Source organism: Elaeis guineensis, chromosome 1, assembly GCF_000442705.2.
Source record: "Elaeis guineensis isolate ETL-2024a chromosome 1, EG11, whole genome shotgun sequence".
Taxonomy (NCBI): Eukaryota; Viridiplantae; Streptophyta; class Magnoliopsida; order Arecales; family Arecaceae; genus Elaeis; species Elaeis guineensis.
Genome location: NC_025993.2, coordinates 31310141 through 31316060, shown reverse-complemented (window position 1 = coordinate 31316060; position 5920 = coordinate 31310141). Strand labels below are relative to the sequence as shown.

General features: G+C 40.2%; 1 pseudogene; it reads left to right on the top strand.

Annotated features, from left to right (window-relative positions):
• The first annotated feature begins 674 nt into the window (after positions 1-674).
• LOC105033941 (putative disease resistance RPP13-like protein 3) lies at positions 675-3527 on the top strand (annotated as a pseudogene).
• Positions 3528-5920: the final 2393 nt, after the last annotated feature.

Genomic DNA, 5920 nt, shown 5'->3' with positions numbered 1-5920 from the left:
GATTAGTAGGTACTTCTTGATGGTCGGCTGTTAGGTCCCCCCGAAGCCCACTAGAAAGTGGCCCCAAAATAGTTAATCAAAGCCCACCTTAGCAAAGACAAGTTACAGCCACCTTGCTATGTGGCTGCTGGAAATATGATGGTTGAACACAAAAGAGAAATGCCTTCGGCTCCATTTGACATGGTAACAGATAAAACCAAAGATAATAATAATTATTGGCAATATTATAGTCCAGTTGCTTTTAGAATTATTATTGATAAACGTTGCTGCCTGCCTTTTTTTCTTCTTTTTCCCCCTCTCTACGCCTTAAATCGATGAAAGTACACTAAGAAGCTGTCCTTGAAAACAACTAGCATTTCTTCCACCATCACAACCATCAGTTTATCTTATCAATAGTGGCATATTGGCAGCAGCATCTTACCTTTCGAATAAAGTTTTTAGTTTTGTGCAACTTGCCATCAGCGTGTTACACTTGGAATAAAGTTTTTAGTTTAGTGCGACTTGGCATCAGCATCTTACCTCTGGAAGCAGCATCTTACCTTTGGAATAAGGTTTTTTTTCTCGTTGGGGAGTGCTAAAATTTTTCAAGAAAGAAGATTCCATGGCTATGGCTGAAAGAAATTAAGCATCCTAACTACTGAGAACTTTTGCAAGGATCAAGCCTTGTCCTTCTTGCTCATACATTTCATCACCATCTACATTCTTCTTCTCTGAGAGAGAGGGGGGAGAGATGGCTGAGTCCGTTGTTTCGAGTGTGGTTTCCAATGTCGTGTCTCAGCTTGCCAGCCTTGTCACACAAGAAGCTGCTTTCTTGCGTGGGGTGAGGGATCAAGTCGAATGGGTCAAAGCAGAGCTGAGCGGAATGCAAGGCTTCCTCAAAGATGCCGAGTCCAGGAGGAAGGGAGACGAAAGATTGGAGAGCTGGATACGTGAGGTAAGAGATGTGGCATATGAAGCAGAAGTCATCATAGACAAGGTCAAGTACATGGCTGAGAGGCGACGTCAGAGGAGAGGCTTCGTGGGCTCCATTTCAAGGTACTCTCACAAACCTTGTGAATTGATCCGCCTACACAAAATTGGTTCTGAAATTAAAAAAATAAAGGGGAAGATCCGTGGTATCTCTGAGAGAAGAGCCAGATATGGCATTGCTAACCTGGGTGAAGGTGGAGTTGAGAGGAGCAGCGATTGGGATGATCATTTGCAAGCACTGAGGCAATTCCCTGATCATTACTTTGACGACACTGACGTCATAGGTTTCAAGGACGATAAGGAAAAATTAGTGAAATTATTAGTGGATCCGGAGAACAAAAACCGCAGTGTAATTTCCATAGTGGGTATGGGTGGTCTTGGCAAGACCACCCTTGCAAGGAAAATCTATAATATGGATGAAGTTAAACAACATTTCGATACATCTATTTGGTTGACTATTTCACAGAAATTCGATGTTCGCGCAATATTAAAGGATATGGTGAAAAAGAATATTTCGAGCGCTATAGAGGAGATGAATGAAGAGGAGCTCAGAAAGAAGCTATATGATTTTTTTAAAGATACAAAATATTTTGTTGTAATGGATGACGTATGGGACGGTCTAGTGTGGGAACGAATAGGCCCAATCTTTCCTAATAAAAATAATGGAAGTAGAGTACTCCTTACTTCCCGTAATATTGAAGTTGCAAGGTCTATCGACCCATCCATTGATCCACATGAACTGCACACTCTAGACGATGCAGAGAGTTGGGAACTTTTTTGCAAGAAGGCTTTTCCAAACCAACATATACTGGAGGAGTTACAAGATGTGGGTCGGAACCTTGCAAAGAAATGCGGTGGTCTACCTCTTGCACTGGTTGTGCTAGGAGGATGTATGTCAAGCAGAGAACGTAGTCATCTTGCATGGTCTGAGGTAGATAAGAGCATCGAATGGGAATTCATGCACAAAGACAAAAGATGCCTAGATATATTGGCTCTAAGTTACAATGACTTGCCTAATCAATTGAAATCATGCTTTTTGTACATTGCTTCTTTTCCGGAGGACTCCACTATTTCAGCATCGAAACTAGTAAGATTATGGATTGCTGAGGGTTTTATACCACAAAGACCCAAGCAGACATTAATTAGAGGAAACTGCAAGGAATTGTTTGGATGAACTGGTCCAGAGGTGTATGATCCAGGCTGTGGAGAAAAGTGGAGGTTATGAGCGGGTCAAGGGGATACGCATCCATGATATGTTACATGAAGTAGGCATATCAGAAGCCAGAAAGGATGAATTTCTTCATGTTTGCAGTAGTGACATGGCAGTATCTAATGGTATATCCACTCATCGTGCAGCTTTCAACAATGTTGTAAATAACGAGGTGGCTACTTCCTCACCACATCTGCGCACTTTGCTAGGCTTCAATTTAGTTTTGGAAGATAGTACTGCTGCGGGAAAATTTTTGAATGGGTTGAACTCATTAAGGGTGCTGGATTTGGAAGGCGCATACGGTCTCCAGGAGTTGCCGGAACAGATCGGCGACATGATTCATCTACGATATATGGGATTGAGAAACACTGGTTTAAACAGACTTCCATCCTCAATAGGACGTCTCCTGAATCTGCAGGCTCTGGATGTGAGAAATACAGGAGTCGAATGGCTGCCAAAATCATTTTGGAAAATCCGGGCGTTGAGACACATCTATATTCATGCATATACGTTTCTCAGTGCACCAATAGTTGGTGATCACAGCGACTTGCAGACTTTGAAAATCGAAGGCTATCCATGCCTGGAGACGAGATACAAAGTGAAAATGGACAGACTTGTCTCCTTGACTCTGAATTTTTATCCAATCCCTGGGGACATCCTTTTCGCTCGGGCACCAAACCTACACCACCTCCGTTCATTAAGACTGCATGGACGAGTGCTATTCAAGCAACGGCAGCAGCTCCCAGACAGCACTCAATTCCCACCAAACCTCACTGAGCTCGTAGTGTCTCATTCTGAATTGGAGCAAGACCCAATGTCGGTGCTGGAGAAGCTGCCAAACATCAGGCTTCTTGAACTGGCATTGATTGAAATTTCGGGGGAGATAATGTCGTGCTCTGCTGGTGGCTTTCCTCGACTGCAACACTTGACATTAGATGAAGTATTTGATTTAAAGGAATGGAGAGTGGAGGTTGGGGCGATGCCTAGACTCACCCACTTAACTATCGCGAATTGCAAAAAGTTGGAGATGCTTCCTGATGCATTGCAGCGCATGACCGCCCTTCGGGAACTGAAGCTGATTCGTATGCCTTGTCAGTTCAACGAGGGGGATAGGTACAAGGTTCAACACATCCCCTCCATCATTTTTGAAGATGAGCCATGACATAATATCACCAGCATCTGCAAGTCACATCCTCTCTCCTCCATTTCCTTTGCCCCTCCATTGTGTGTAATTTCCATCCCTCCAGATTCTACTAATGGAATAAACTTCTTGTATGATTGAAAACGCTCAAAGCTTGTAATTGTAGCATGCCACATGTTTGACATAATATAATGCATGCAGACTATAATGATTTATCTCTCTGATCTTTGAACGCTCCAATTGCTGAAATTCTGGTTAAGGCACTTCTGACGGAGAAGTTAAGAAATCTGATTCTGAAATTTCTTTGCCTTCCCTGGCTTAACAAAACAGAACATTGAACTGAACCACGTACTGCTTAGCTTACTGGAGATTGATCTTTGCTATTTTTGGTTGTTGTTTGTCAAATACAAATAGTTGGATGGCAGGATATGCTAACTCAATCCACCTCTTATAAAATCTCATGCACTAAAGACACTGATAAGACCATTAATAAACTTGGGAATTACATATAAAATATGATTCTTTAGTCCTGAAGTGCCAGCATGTATGCACTCTGTTGGTTCCCATGCTACAGACTCTGGCTTTATCAGCTCCTCTGGCAAGCATCACAGAAAATTACACGACTGAAGAGGTTCTTCACTGTTGTTTTCCTTGTTTAAAGCTGCCATTCACCATCACATCAATTGCACATGTGATAGCTCATTTTGCAGGCTCAGATGAAACAAGTGCTATGATATGAGTTCTTGTCGTAGACATCTCGAAGAATAGCATTCATGTGGCGACCACTAAAATGGTTTTTCATTTTTTTTTTTTTTTTTTTTGGGATGAAGCGCTAAAAAGGATTTTAAAACATGCATTTAGTTCCTACCAGACATAAGTAGTTCTTCTTGCAACTACTATTTAATATTACTGTTGTTATGGAGGTTATCTGCCATCCGAACCCATCTTCCCCTTCTTGGGTCATGATTGAGCACTTACCGATGACTCAACAAGATAAGAATACTAGGGAGAGATCCAAGAGACAAAAATGGAGCAATGTTATATCATTAGCTTCTATCCAACCCCGGCTCAAATATTTACTGACCTTAAGCTCGGGATCTTACTGATGACAGAAAATGAGATCCCACAACCTGCATAGGCACTAGTACATCTGAGATGGAACCTTGGCCTTATACCAACCTCAAACTATCAACCTATTCAGCCATGTAGGTGATTCTTGGAATCTCCCAATAATCTTCAAAATGTGAGCAAAATCCACAACTGACACCCAAGACTAACAACCATGATTCACAAGTTAGTAGACAGATTCTCTATCCTAATGGCCTATTAAATTGAGGCCTAACAATCTAGAGAACTAAAGGTTAATGGCCTACCAAATTCCAGCATAATAACCTGCGGTTCAACCTTTATGTAAAAAGATAGCAAGGGAATCCTCAAGTAAGTCTAACTCCATAGAATAATCCACGCTCTTGTTCTTCTTTCTCTCTTTCTCTACTTTTCTTAAGCTCTGACTGACTTAAGTATCGGAGAGTTTCCTACCGAAGAATCTCTGGCGAGTGTAGACTTATCCTACAGTTTTTCTTTGGTGCTCCAGTCCTTGGGTTGAAGCTGAGCTCCGAGGTCAGAAGGAGTCCGACCAAGCTAAGGATCCTCTTCAACGTGTCCCTTTTAGAATTAGAAGTAATGTTAAATCATTCTATATTTTAAGGTAAATATAAATTAAATGCTTTCTCATTTTAAATAGCATAATGACAAATATAAATTAGGAACCTCTTCAACGTGTACCTTTTAGAATTAGAAGTAATGTTAGATCATTCTATATTTTAAGGTAATATAAATTAAAATACTTTCTCATTTTAAATAGCATAATGACAAATATAAATTAGGATCTTCTTCAATTAGTTCAAACACAACTATTTCAAGTGCTCCATGGTATCAAAAATTCAACTAACTAATGAACTAGCAAATTTAGCCCTTGAATTTCATGCCCAACCCAACCAGCTATGCATCCTGAAACTCTAAAAGAAAATAAAATCAAAGAGAGTGAGCTTTACAGCCCAATAAGAAACCCCATACACTTGCACCAGTATAATAATATGATTCAAAAATAATTGTTAAGTAGTAGCATAAGCAAACCATAATCTATAAAATTTCATGCCAAGTATCATTTCAAGTATCCACTATAATTCGATGTCAATATATTTAAAAGAAAACATGCATCAAATACCATTGAACACTCATCTTTTTCAAAAGTGATATCTTACACATATAGAATTAAGTAAAGCCTCTTCTACTTAATTATGGTTTTGTGTCTTATCATCCATGTCTCATTAACTTAATCCGAATCAATCAATAAGTTTCTTTAGGATTTTGGACTAATCACGATCATGTTCTAGCCTGTGACTTGCAAACTATTTTAATAATGCACTTCAATCTGCGGTGGCAATCCATAATAATAGCCATACTTTAACTCGTAGTGGCAATTCATAATAACCATGCTCCAGTCCACTGGCAAACCACTGCTCTAGCCTATAGTGGCAATTTTAGAATATCCACGATCCAGCCTGTGGTAGCAAATTTAGAATATCTGTGATCCAATC